Genomic DNA, 14,756 nt, shown 5'->3' on the forward strand with positions numbered 1-14,756 from the left:
CACCATAAGCTGTCTACATCACCTATATTTATCACCCCATATCTCTAGGCTTGTTCTTTTGTTCTATGTTAAACATTTCCAACACCTTACTAAGCCATTTTCACAGGCTCAGAGAAGCTGAGTGAAAAGCCCCCATTTTAACCCAAAGATTTTTTTCACGGCCGTCTCTCCTTAGTTTCTTCCAAAGGCTCAGATGTCTTCCTCCAACTTTAATGACATTCGCATCATCTGGGTGTGGGCCTATGCCTGTTAAAACCCAAGAGAGGGAGACAAAACCGCAGGAGACTCTTAATCTCAGGAAACAAATCTAAGGTTGCTGGGCCATGGATAGGGTGGCTGGGTGATGGGCATTGGGGAGGGTATGCGCTGTGAATTGTGTAATACTGAGGCTTCACAGACTGATGATTCACATATAATATATGCAAATTTAAAAAACAAACAAACAGAAAAAAAAACCCAAGGTGTCAAGTCCCATTCTCTGAGGATCTGAGTAAAGCTGGGAATTTGAATTTCCACAAGGAAACCCCCCCTTGCCCCCCACCAAGCCAAGGGGGTTGGGATGCAGGTGGTTGGGTTTGCCAAGCTTCCAGGAACACTGCCCTGTGAGTTCCTTAATTTCCACCTGGTAGCGGATGAATAACATTCTGTGACAAAGTCACAGCTTCATCTGAAGGTGCTTGAGAGGATGTGAGAAGCACTTCATTAATTTTCACCCCAGTCCTTGGAGGTGGCATCATGATAGTTACAATTATCCCTCAATTACTTGGAGAGCTGAAATGTTCTTAGAGAATAAACTTAGACACAGAAGCCAACTGACTGCCAAACTCATCCCGCATGCCAGCGAGGGGTGATGTTCTAAAAGAGCGGACCAAGGATGGCCGTGCAGGGCTCCACAAGGGCAGCCCTCAGCCACCCCATGTGAGGGACGCCTCACCCGCCACCCAGAAGGAGGAGGGCAGCAGAACAGACACGGAGCAAAGAAAAGACCACACAAGTGCTTCACCAAGTTTTATAAAATATTGGGTGAGTACCCAATATTTTTGATCCAGGTAGTTGTATATAGAAGTTCAAATTTGGCATCTCAGAAAGATTCAGCAGCTCTGGGAAGACACAGAGCTCATGGCAGCCATTCACTCTGGGCAGAGCCTGAGGCCTCCTGCGGCCAAATGGCCACTTGGCTCATCCACGTTACTGGTCCAGGCCCTATAGGCAGTTGGAGGGCTGCCCTGGTCAAGTCAGTCACACTTCCTGTCACAGGTAAACTTTTGGAAGAGGACTAGCATTCCTCCTCCTTCTCATGCAGTGGTCACAGACCTGACTTGCAGAGTCAGAGGAAATGGGAGCCATGAGGAGGAGATCCCTCTGAGGAACAGGCAGAGTACTAACCACCTTCAAGGAGCCTGGCCTCTCACAATCTCATCGCACCTGCCACTGAGGAGACAGTGGTTTGAACTTTCTATCACAGTCTTGGACTTGCCTAAAACCTGCTCCAACAACATCAGCCATCAGCCAAGGATGCAAAGAAGAATGTATGAAAGCAAAATGGGCCTTCCACAAGAAAAGTCTTGCTTATGTTTTTTCTGGTGGCAAAGGCATTTGAACAAAGAACTTAATAAGAGAAAATGAATAGCTTTAGAATGAGTTTATCACTAACAAAGCTACCATGGGCTCTTTGGTGGTATTTGAAAATTAAGTTAACGTTAATTTAACATTAAAACAAGGGATTTAATGGAGGCTGAAGAATAAATTAGGCCTTTGAATGGGATATCTAAAATCCCTTTTAATATGCAAGACACTGTAAAATAATTGCGTTTAAACAATTAGTTAAAAAATATTTTGCTTTTTCTGTCCCTTTCCAGAATTCAAGATGTCCAGGTGAAGGACGTGGTGGATCCTCTGATGTGAAATCCCGAGTCCCCTGGGTATTCTGGTGGGAGCCTTTATCAACTGTGCTGACAACACAGGAACCCCAAATCTGTATATCATCTCTGGGAAGGGGATGGAGGGACCGCTGAGCAGATGTCCTGCTGCTGGTGAGGGTGACATGGTGGAGGCCACAGTGGGAAAGGCAAACCAGAGCTCAGAAGAAAGGGACATCCAGCAGTGGGGAATTGGACAACAAAAGTCACACTGGAGAAAAGATGGTGTGTTTCTCTATTGCAAGGATAACATGATGGTCCTAGTAATGACCCAGTAATGAAGGCGAAATGAAAGATTCTTCTATCACAGGACCAGCCGCAAAGCTGTGCAGAGCTGTGGCCCAGGATTGCATCCAGGGCTGGCAGCATGGCAGGATTTTTTGGTGTATTTGCTAAAACAAACAAACAAACAAACAAACAAAAAGTTATTTGCTCCCCCCTCCAAAATAATAAAAATAAAAAAGATTTTATGATAATCGTACATTGACAAAATAGTTATGAAGAAAGATCTAGGGTCTACTATAGGACTTTAAATATGAGGAAACTAATGAAGTACCTGCTGGTCTTTAGCTCAGGGTAAACTAATACAATGATAAGTATCGGGTTACTGAGCAATGCGATCTGTGACAGTTACACCCAGGACAGCCTCTGAGAATTAGAAGAAAGCCACACCTTACAAAGCAGCTAAAGGCACAGCCACCTCTCCCTTGTATGTTGTAATTAACCATTCATGTACATTCATGTCTTTTCTTAAGAAAACAGCCAGAATTCCAGAATCTTTACTATCCTATCATAGTCTTACTATTCATAATGGATTTTTATTGTTGATACTGTTAGCTCCAGAAGATAATTCAGAAACTCATTTTCAAAAGTGGCTTTAAAAATTTCACTAAAGTGAATATTTTCCTTCAAGTATATCAAATTTATAAACATAGGGCATGCAATTACAGGTTTCATATGATCAAATTGAAGTCCTTACTTTATTATTTTTTTTAAGATTTTATTTATTTATTTGACAGAGACAAAGCGAGAAAGGGAACACAAGTGGGGGCATGAAAGAGAGAGAAGCAGGCTTCCTAGTGAGCAGGGAGCCCAATTCAGGGCTTGATCCAAGAACCCTGAAATCATGACCTGAACTGAAGGCAAATGCTTAACGACTGAGCCATCCAGGTGCCCCTGAAGTCCCTACTTTAAAATAAACGGCAAACAATTTGAAACAGGACATTTCTCCTTATCCATTCATCCACCCAGGTATTTATTGATTTTTTACTTATTTATTTATTATATTCATTAAATGTATTTATAGATTTATAATATTGTTTTTATATAAATAATTATTTAATTATTTATAGTAATTTACCTAAATCACTAAGTGCTACTGGAAATGTGAAGAGGAATCCAACAGGCTTCTGTGGAAGTTGGGAGTGTCATGAATATAAGAAACTGATTTATACATAGAAAATTACTAAATCCTGTCTCAGGAATCTTTTGGTTATAAGTGACACAGCTAATTCAACTCAATCAAAAAAGGGAATTTAATGGGTCATAAGCTTGGGATGGGTTCAAGGACAGATTAAATATTATTGTCAGAAATCAGTCTGCATCTCTCTACTCTGCTTTCCTGGTTTAGTTTTATTCTCAGATAGATTATGTCTACATGATAGATTCTTGTAGGTCAAGTTTTATTAGCCTTACTACAGTCTCAGTTGAAAAAGTTCCTCTTATGCTTCTAGCAGATATCCCAGAATTTGCTCACTATGACTGAAGCCATCCCTAATAAAATAGCCATTCAGGGGGATGGAATATTTGATTGCCCAGGACTGGTCCATGACACACTCCGGGATCCTGGAGAAAGAAGATCTTGGCTCCATCCGCATGTCAGGGACTGAGCTCTGAGGAAGAGCTTGAAAGCAAAGAACGTGCTCTCAAGAAGAAGGAAAAATGAATAATAGGCAAAAATAGTTGCTTCCTACAAATGTCATAAAAAAGATACTATTAATGTATAGTCAACATCCAGAGAGGAGATAATAAAAAGAAGTGTTGAAATGAGAATGGGACTTTGCAATTACGGAACAGGTCAAAGAAAGGGGAGAAGCTGAGAAGGAATCCGTGAGCCTCCTTCATTTGAGTTTAGCTTCTTTGGGTCCTCTGTTTTCTGATAAACTATGATATGTTCACCCACAAGAGTTTTCTCTTCAAGTACCCGACAACGACATACCTCAGAATCTAGTTGCTTTACATCAACCTGAACATCATTAATTATTAACTCATTCAATAATTTTTTTTTTTAGTAATTTCTTATACTTAGTACTCATACATATTCCAGGATTAGTTAGAATCCTTGCCCTTATGGAACTATAGTCTATGCAGTGAACATGGACAATAAATAGAAAAGTACAATATAATATATAGGATGTCAGAGAATGCTAAGTGCTTGAGGAAAAACAAGGTAGGGAAGGAGGGAAAGACATGACTAAAGTAAAGCAGATTTGAATAAGTCTTATTCAAACAGTCTTATAGTAGGGATTTTTTTTTTTAAAGTAGGGGTTTTTAAATAAGATAAGATGGTGAGGAAGTGAAGGAAGTTAAAAGAAGAACCCTCCAGGCATAGTGTGCCATGGTTCTGAGGCAGCAGTGTGCCTAAACTCTTTAAGAAGACCTGTGTGATGGGATACTTGGGTGACACAGTCAGTAAAGTATCCAACTTTTGATTTCACTTCAGGTCATGATCTCAGGGTTGTGAGATTGAGCCCCATGTTGGGCTCTGTGCTGGGCAAGGAGCCTGCTTAAGATTTTCTCTCCTGCTCTGCCCCTCCCCTGACCTCTCCCTCTCAAAAAGAAGAAGGAGGAGGAGGAGGAGAAAGAGAAGGAGAAGGAGAAGAGAAGGAGAAGATGACCTGTAAGGCACAGGAGGAGAGAGTAGTAGATAAGTAAGAAAGAGGAGAATGTTAGTGGAGAGCATGTAGGACCTTAGATATTGCATGAATGTCAGCTTTTACTCTGAATGGATGGGAAGCAAGTGGGTACTTTAAATAAAGAAGGTCATAATATAACTTACATCTAAAATAATCACTCTTGTAGAAGCTTTTTATTTTGGTGCAGTCCCAAGAGTTTATTTTTGCTTTTATTTCCTTTCCCTCAGGAGACATATCTAGAAAAATTTGCTATGGACAGGCTACCTGTGCTCTCTTCTAGGACTTTTTTGGTTTCAGGTCTCACATTTAGATCTTCCATTCATTTTGAATTATTTTTGTATATGGTGTAATAAAGTAATCCAGTTTCTTTCTTTTGCATGTTACTATGCAGTTTTCCCAACATCATTTGTTGAAGAGACTACCTTTTTTTCCATCAGATATTCTTTTCTGCTTCATCAAAGATAAATTTACTATAGAGTTGTGGGTTCATTTCTGGGTTTTCCATTCTGTTCCATTGATAAATGTGTCTAATTTTGTGCCAGTACCATACTGTTTTGATTACCACACCTGTGTAATATAACTTGAAGTCTGGAATTAAAATAAAAACTTTTTTAAAAGTTTTTTTTCATTTTGCATGCTTTAAAACACAATATATACAATACAGATATTTTTAATACTCCAAAACAAAGAGTGGAAAACAGTATTTTTTATTTCTGAGTCAAATTCAGGAATTCTCCAGATTAATAAGTCCAAAGTAGTTTAAGAAAATAATAACAGAAATAATCACTCTGGAGTAGACTAGAGAGGGAAAGGTCTGAAAAAAGGAGACCAGTTAGGGAACTTTTGCAGTAAGTAATCTAGATTAGAGATGATGGAGTGGCTAGGAAACCTTGGTTAGACTTTGAAAGTAAACCAACAAAATTTGCTGAAAGACAATAGTCTTTGGGTACTTTCTAAGAAGATAGTCAAGGGTGATTGAGAATTTTGGCCAAGGAAATCAAAGAATGGAGTTGCTACTAACAGTTGTGGGGGAGACTGTAGAATAAGCAGGTTGTGAGGAGGTGGTGGAAGGTTGGAGTTCTGTTTTAGATATGTTGAGTTTGACACACCTAATTAGATATCTAAGTGAACATGGAGAGTAGGTAACTGGATATACAATTCTACAGTTCAGAGGAGAGATCTGAGATGAAGAGGAAATGACAGTTGGGAATTCGTCATAGTATAGAAAATAGTTAAAGCCATGATGCAATCACCAAGGGACAGAATATCAATGGAAAAGAAATTATGTATAAAGACTCTCCCTAGGGACATTTCAATTTTAGCAATTAAGGAAGCAAGAAGCAAATGGCAAAGGGATCTGGGGAGTAAACACAGAAATGTAGAAGAAAAACTAGAAGAGTCTGGTTTTCCTGGAAGCCAAGCAAGGAAAAGGCTTTGGAGGGAAAAGTCTTGAATATTGCAAACATTTGAAAATATTCAAATATTACAAAATATATCAAATTAGATAAAAACCAATAATTGGCAATTTTGGTTATCCATGTATAGTTCATTAGCAGTTTCAGTGTAGGCATGGCAATTAAAAAAATTAGAAACAAAATATCAGTCATTCTCTTACAGAGTTTTGATGTTACATAAAGCACTTAGGTGATCTGCCCCCTTCCAAAAAAAGCCTTTATTTTATCATCTAATATTAAGAATTTTTGAGGGAACAAAATTCTGTGTTTGAGTCAGCCTCTACAGACATTTTTCAGAAAAGATAAAAATCACAAAGTAGTAATTAAAATAATTGAGACTAAAATATTTCCAACCAATCTTAAATATTATGTGTTATGTGTACTGTTTGCATTCAATAAATCAGAAGTTTCCTATGTTTCTTTTGATATTAACACAAAAATACATTCTTGTTTTTTTCTTTTCAATAATACTTATTTAGATTTCCAGTTCCAGGAAAGATAGAATCTTCCCACAGAAAGCAATTACAAATTCTGGGGGAAAAATTGTGAAGCATAGTTACTTGAGGGAACAGAGAAGAGCCCAGAAGGTGGCAGAACCTAGAAAATTTTTCCTTTGTCCTAAAAGAGCCACAGAGAGTGAGAGCCATAGACATACAACTAGGCCACTAAGGTAGTAGCTGAAAGCTATAGTCATATTGACTTCATATATCAAGGGGAGTTTGAAACTGGCAGAATGGCTGGAAATTCAAGGTGCAAATCTTTTAACTAAAGAAGCCATAGGGAAGGAGGTGTCTCTAGATCTGTCTAGAGACTTCCCTCTGGCTCCTGACTCATTCCTAAACTGTATATAAATGGTGGGAATCCAAGAAATATAGGAAGAAAACAATAATAAAAGGATTGACTCCTTATGTCAGCTCCTGTTTAGTGCATGGGAGACTGAGTTTGGGGTATGTATCCCAGCCAGTCAGAAGGGCTAGTGCACACCTCAGGCATTTCATTGAAGTCCTAGAACTATGTCATAGGAGTTAGGATTCTGTCCAAGATTTATGATTGTTCTCTAGATCTAGGAGTAAAGCCACAGGACATTCTAACAAAACATAAAATCCATAACTCAAGTTGGCCTTCCAGCAATTTAATTGCCTGACAGAAGCAGATTCAACACCCTTCAGAGGAAGATAACAGACTTCCTAGTCTCTATAGGATATGATTCATACTAAGTGGCCACAGAGACCTCATCTAGGGAAACTGGACTCCTTGACCTAATCCTCCCCTTCTCTTTATGGAGGGAAGTACATGGAGACCCTGGAAGGTGTGACTTTCTTAGTAAAAGTAAATCCTCTTGGGAAAACTTTGCACTATGAAGGAAGAAACACAGGATCACATACTAAAGCTACAAGACACAATCTGTGGGCTCTGAGACAACTTCAGGAGAAAGAAACATCCAAGCTATTAATGGAAGACTCAGCAGGCCTGAGCCAGGAAGAGAGAAAAAACAAATCAAATGCTTGGAGTTGAGAGAGAACATGGGTGTGACTGGACAAGGTACCAGGGAAAGGAGAGGAAGAATTAGTAAGAAACAAAAGGACCAACAGGCAGACTATGAAGGGACTTTTTCATTGTGTTAAGCAGGTTGGACTTTCTTTGAGAGTAAGGGGGTACCAACAAAAGTTTTAAGAAGAGCAATATCATCACAATTTTAGCATCCAAACATCTTCCTGGCCAATGTAAGAAATCAATCTGGAGAAAATTGTGTTTGAAGTGTTCAGAGAATGTCCAGACTCCAGAAGAAATTGAGTTTATTGGTCCAGAGCTCAGAAGAAAGATTTAGGTTGCTTTTAGGTTGCATTTCAGCCTACACAGAATCATTAAAACCCTAGAAGTAAATGAGATATACAGGGATCAATCAAGGAAATAAAAAAAGGCAGTGCAGAAGCCTTAGGATCACCAGCATTCAGGCCTCATCATTACTGTATTAAGTAATAGCACTGGCAATAACATATTTTATAGTACAGATGGGGCCCTCCCTTCAATCAATCTAAATTAGTGGATCTTCCCACACCAAGTTCACTTAATTGATTTGTGTTTGTCTCCTTGTTTCAGATAATCTTTTGGAATAGCAGTTTTCAATTAGGGGACATTTAACAATGTTTGAAGACATTTTGGTTACCACAAATTAGCAGGGATGTACTTGAATCTAGTAGGTAGAGGTCAGAGATCTGTTAAGCATCCTACAATACACTAGACAGAATCATACAAAAAGATTTATCCAGCCCCAAATGTCATTAGTACCAAGATTGAGAAACCCTGACAACATTGACCACTGTTAGACCCTTTGGTCTAGGGACATGAATAACTTCTGTGCCTTCATCCCAAGGATTTCTCTCAGGGGATACCAGCCTCTAAGGCAATCATCAAAGAATTCTCAAGTTCACTGTTAACAGCATATAACTGAATAAAACTAAAATCTGAAAATACTGAGTTGAACAGATTTAGGGTGATGCATGTACTATAGCTTTTACCTTGGATTTAAATGTGGGAATACCAATCAAGCAGTCTCAGAGGCAGTGGTGCATGGCTCCCATAATGCCATGAATATAAACCAAATAAAGTTATATAAGAAATAGGTACTATCACACCAAGAGGTACTTAATATTTTATGAAGAAAATGGTCTTTCAAATGTTGGAAAAAATGGTCTATTGTTGATTGCTGATTTCCTTTCCGTTAATGGGATAAGTGGGGCTCATGTGATCAAAGGCTTAAAGAGGTTCTGAGAGTCTCTTTTTTTGCCTATACAGATACAGTGTTGTGTTGTCCAAGGAGAGAGAGACGATGTGAGATTTCCCTGGAGATGAGCCCCTGCTCGGACTCAAAACCAGGGCTGGGCACTGTGAAGGAAAAGGAGCAAAGAACCTTGTTTGATCCAAAGTTTCACTTAGCCTGGTGTTCTGAGCTAGATGAGCACAAATGGGAAACTGGTAAGACACTGGAGCAAACTCTATTTGGTTGAAGAACCAAAGAGCCTCCTAAGAGAGGTGAGGGAGAGAGGGCATGAGATACCCAGTTAAAATCTGAGAAGCATTGAGTTTGTCCTTTGTTGAGTATAAAGCAGTGATGTATTCAGGGAAAGGTGTTTCAGGGAAAGGTGACTACTACCAGACAGCCTTTCCACTCAGCCCTTCAGGTTCATACCTAAAATCTGTGGTACCTCCAAAAGAACTATTTCACTAAAGACTCTGTTAACTTGTTGGTGAAAAGAGAGACATGGCTTTGGTACAGTAAGAGCACATGACACAGATTGAGGGAGAGACACTCTCTCCCACTTTGCCCAAAACCGTATGATACCTCTCAGTAGATACCAAGGCCCTGTTCAGACTCCTCCGACATCCGCCCTCTCTCTCTCAGCAAATGATTTCCTGATTTGATTCAAGCAATCAGATGGGAACACTTTCAACTCTCCTTTACCAAACTCAGAAATTCACCTGGTTTCCTTCTACATACTTCTTATCAAGAGAGGACCCCTCTTGTATATGAGGCAAAATCATGAAGCATTTTTCTAGAATCCAGGCACCTAATCCCTTCTAGAGTTCATGCTGTGTCAATTACCCTTTCTACTACTCTGCCCTGTCAACATATGAGCATGCTAAATTGTCCTCCAGGTTTACATTATAAAGAAGAAAGAAGACTCCTTCCAACCACCATATCCTCCAATTAATATCATATAAGCTTTCATTTCTGACCATGTTGACTTCAAAATAATTTATTACAATATTTCAAATATGTAGGAATATCTGTGTACCTACTACCCAGATTGACCAAATCTTAAATTTGTATATATTTGTTTCAGATATGTTTGTATTTCCAAATTAGAACATTATAGTTACAACTGAAATTCTCTGTTTCTCTCTCATCACTGCCAGCAGGTAACCACAACCCTTAAATTGGTGTGTATGCTATTTGTGAATGCCTGTACTATATGGGTATATGGCCATATGCACTATAGAATCTTACTTTGCAAGCTCTCAAACTTTAATTAAATTTAATTAAAAGGTATAATATCACATGGATTATTCTGTAACTTGCTTTTACATAAACTGTTTTTGAGATGTTACCATCTCCTTATTTCTATACTATTGCTGGCAGGTATGACATCTTTTTTTAAAACCTCATGACATATTCTAATAATTGTTTTATTCCATCAGAATTTGTGAAGTTCACTTGCTTATTTATCCCATCCCCTACTCGTGATTTTCCCCTTCATATCCTATTTTCCTATTTGTGATTGCAGTCTTATCTCAAATGCAGTCTTTAGAATCTCCTTTAATTAGAAAGAGTTGTGGGGAAATGTGCTCAGTTTTCATTTGAAAATATTGATATTTTTCTATCATTCTAGAAAGATAGTTTTGCTGGGTATGTAATTCCAGGTAAAAGGATTCCGTATTTTAGTGTAGTAGGCTGCTATTAGTTTCATTGACATTCCTATGGAAGTTATCCCTTTTCTCTAATCTGGCACTGTTTGAAATCTTATTTTTGCCTTTAGTGTTTCTTTATGAAGTACAGGACATGTTTGTTTTGCTTTTGTTTTTAATTCTGCTTTTGTGGGAATTCACAAATCTGCAGGATGGCTTCTTTTATCTCTTCTGGAAAACTCTTGATCATCGACTACTCACATATTGCTTTCTGCTCCATGCTCCCTCTCTTCTCTGCAATTTCTCACTTGATGCAATCTCTTAATTTACCTTACCTTTGTCAGATTTTTTTATTTCTTTGCTTCTGTGTTTTATTCTGGATAATATTTTTCCAGATTTATCTGAAGTTCACTAATTCTCTTTTTTAACTGTGCCTAATTTACTGTTAAACTCATTCATGGCTTTTCTATGCCAATCATTATATTTTGATATTTAGAATCCTTTTGTCAATAGAATCCATTCTATTTTATAGTCTTTTATTCTTTGTTTCATTTTAGTCCTTTCTGATTTTTTTTTAAAGATTTATTTATTTATTTGACAGACAGAGATCACAAGTAGGCAGAGAGGCAGGCAGAGAGAGAGGAGGAAGCAGGCTCCTCACTGAGCAGAGAGCCTGATGTGGGGCTTGATCCCAGGACCCTGGGACCATGACCCGATCCGAAGGCAGAGGCTTTAACCCACTGAGCCACCCTGGCGCCCCTCATTTCTGCTTCTTGAAGCACATTGAACATACTTATTTTATGTTGGGTGTTTCTTTTTTTTTTTTTTTTTTAATTTTTTATTTTTTATAAACATATATTTTTATCCCCAGGGGTACAGGTCTGTGAATCACCAGGTTTACACACTTCACAGCACTCACCAAATCACATACCCTCCCCAATGTCCATAATCCCACCCCCTTCTCCCAAACCCCCTCCCCCCGGCAACCCTCAGTTTGTTTTGTGAGATTAAGAGTCACTTATGGTTTGTCTCCCTCCCAATCCCATCTTGTTTCATTTATTCTTCTTCTACCCACTTAAGCCTCCATGTTGTATCACCACTTCCTCATATCAGGGAGATCATATGATAGTTGTCTTTCTCTGCTTGACTTATTTCGCTAAGCATGATACGCTCTAGTTCCATCCATGTTGTTGCAAATGGCAAGATTTCATTTCTTTTGATGGCTGCATAGTATTCCATTGTGTATATATACCACATCTTCTTGATCCATTCATCTGTTGATGGACATCTAGGTTCTTTCCATAGTTTGGCTATTGTGGACATTGCTGCTATAAACATTCGGGTGCATGTGCCCCTTTGGATCACTACATTTGTATCTTTAGGGTAAATACCCAATAGTGCAATTGCTGGGTCATAGGGCAGTTCTATTTTCAACATTTTGAGGAACCTCCATGCTGTTTTCCAGAGTGGCTGCACCAGCTTGCATTCCCACCAACAGTGTAGGAGGGTTCCCCTTTCTCCGCATCCTCGCCAGCATCTGTCATTTCCTGACTTGTTGATTTTAGCCATTCTGACTGGTGTGAGGTGATATCTCATTGTGGTTTTGATTTGTATTTCCCTGATGCCGAGTGATATGGAGCACTTTTTCATGTGTCTGTTGGCCATCTGGATGTCTTCTTTGCAGAAATGTCTGTTCATGTCCTCTGCCCATTTCTTGATTGGATTATTTGTTCTTTGGGTGTTGAGTTTGCTAAGTTCTTTATAGATTCTGGACACTAGTCCTTTATCTGATATGTCGTTTGCAAATATCTTCTCCCATTCTTTCAGTTGTCTTTTGATTTTGTTAACTGTTTCCTTTGCTGTGCAAAAGCTTTTGATCTTGATGAAATCCCAGTAGTTCATTTTTTCCCTTGCTTCCCTTGCCTTTTGCGTTGTTCCTAGGAAGATGTTGCTGCGGCTGAGGTCGAAGAGGTTGCTGCCCGTGTTCTCCTCAAGGATTTTGATGGATTCCTTTCGTACATTGAGGTCCTTCATCCATTTTGAGTCTATTTTTGTGTGTGGTGTAAGGGAATGGTCCAATTTCATTTTTCTGCATGTGGCTGTCCAATTTTCCCAGCACCATTTATTGAAAAGGCTGTCTTTTTTCCATTGGACATTCTTTCCTGCTTTGTCAAAGATTAGTTGACCAGAAAAGACCTCGAATAGTCAAAGGGATATTGAAAATGTTGGGTGTTTCTAACTCCACTATCTGAAATCTTTTCAGGTCAAGTACTTATATTTCTGCTAGTTTTTATTCATTATGCCTCATTGCCTTATATGTATATATAGGTATGTGTTATTTTTTCTTGTAGGTTATATTTCCAAAATTTTATCTGTTGAAGTAATTTGAGACCTGGTTTGAAAGTGAGATCCCCAGGGAGGATTTGAATTTGCTTCAGTCACATGCCTGGGGGAATCTACCAGGCAGAATCAATTTAAACAAAATTCTTGGCCAAATATTTTTTGGACTATTTGGGTGGTTTGATTTTGGACTGCAAAACTACATAAGGGCTGGCATGTTGTTATAAATTTTAAGAAGAGTTTCTTTTTTTTCTTTTCTTTTTCTTTTCTTTTTTTTTTTTTTTAATTCCCATTACTTACTCAGCTCCAGAGTTTGAGAAGGGCAATTTCCCTGACACTTCCCTGGTGAGGTAGTTGGTGATGAGATGGGTAGTTTATTTCTAGTTTACGCTTACTGGACAGTGTGGCCATTTGGGATATCAACTTTAAGTGGGGGCAGAGGAAGGGTGAGGGAAAGCATTCTTTACTAGACTCTCTACTTTGGACAGGCCCTGAACTAACTGTGTAGATCCACAAAATCCAAGGTTCAGGGCCACCCAATTTGGCAAATGCATTTAAGGTAGAAGCGGGCTTATATACTCTGTTTACTCCTGGGTACCTGATTTTATTTAGTTTTTGACCTCTGACTATTTCCAACCAATGTGCCAATTCAATGATTCTTTTTTCCAATATTATATATCCAGTGTTCCAGCAGGAGAATTTGACAGGGTCTCTAGCCTGTCATTCTGCTGGAATTGCAGCTCTCACCCATTCTTTACACAACAATGGTATTTTTAAAGTTCACATTCATTCAAGTCCCTCTCCTGTTTAAAACCTGTCATGGGATCCATATCACCCTTAGGATAAACGCACAGCCTTAGCATAGTTTATAAGCTCCTCCATCCTGCCTCTGTAACATCTCCAGACTTCTTTTTTATCAGTCATCCCCAAGCACCCTCTTTCTACTGAAGCTGAATTACATTACTTTCAGTCATCACAAAACCCCATGTCCTTTCCCTCTCTAAGTTTCTAAATGCATTGCCACTCATTCTTCTTTCCTTTTTCCTTCTTTCTTCCAAGGCCCACTTTTTCTAACATAACTGCTATTTCCCTTCAGCTTTTAGTCTCAATGTTACTTTCCCTAGAGAGGATTCTGGACAGAGAGTCTTGCTTCTTTCTTCTGACTTTATCTATCATGATGTATTTGCGTGTTTGCAGGTCTGTGTTCCCTTAGGTCCAAGATTTGTGCCTTTCATTCCCCATGCTGGAACCCTCCAGTGCAGTGCTAGCACCCAGTTGCAATGCAGATTCTTTGAAATTAGCTGTTTTTGGAAGATTTTTCTGGAGCTCTGGTTATCACCATCATGATTCCTGTCAGGAAAGAGTGGTAGACAGGGCAAAAATGGCTGTGGAAGCTCCTTGCTATATAAATGACCATCAGAAGCAAAGTCTAGGTGCCGGATGGATAGGTGTCTAGTGGCCTCAGTGACCACACTCAACAAACACAGCAGCCTGGTGAGTATAGTGGATCTAGCCAAGGGAGTCTGGAGTAGAAGGCGATGCAAACAGCAGATAGCTCTCAACAGCTTCACACTTTGTAAGCAAGGATGAGCTATTCCGAGAACCTCCCAGAAATCCTGAGATACCTTTACAGAAAATTAGAGTGCTGAGATAGCAGCAGAGCCAAATGTGTGTAATGAAGCATATCGTTCCACTGTATCTGTAGGCAAATGAGGCCTGGG

At 39.1% G+C, this 14,756-nt stretch overlaps 1 pseudogene; it reads left to right on the forward strand.

Moving 5' to 3' along the window:
- Nucleotides 1-834: 834 nt before the first annotated feature.
- Nucleotides 835-3,815, forward strand: LOC131817626 (large ribosomal subunit protein uL14-like; annotated as a pseudogene).
- The last annotated feature ends 10,941 nt before the right edge of the window (nucleotides 3,816-14,756 follow it).

This window comes from Mustela lutreola, chromosome 16 (assembly GCF_030435805.1).
Source record: "Mustela lutreola isolate mMusLut2 chromosome 16, mMusLut2.pri, whole genome shotgun sequence".
Taxonomy (NCBI): domain Eukaryota; kingdom Metazoa; phylum Chordata; class Mammalia; order Carnivora; family Mustelidae; genus Mustela; species Mustela lutreola.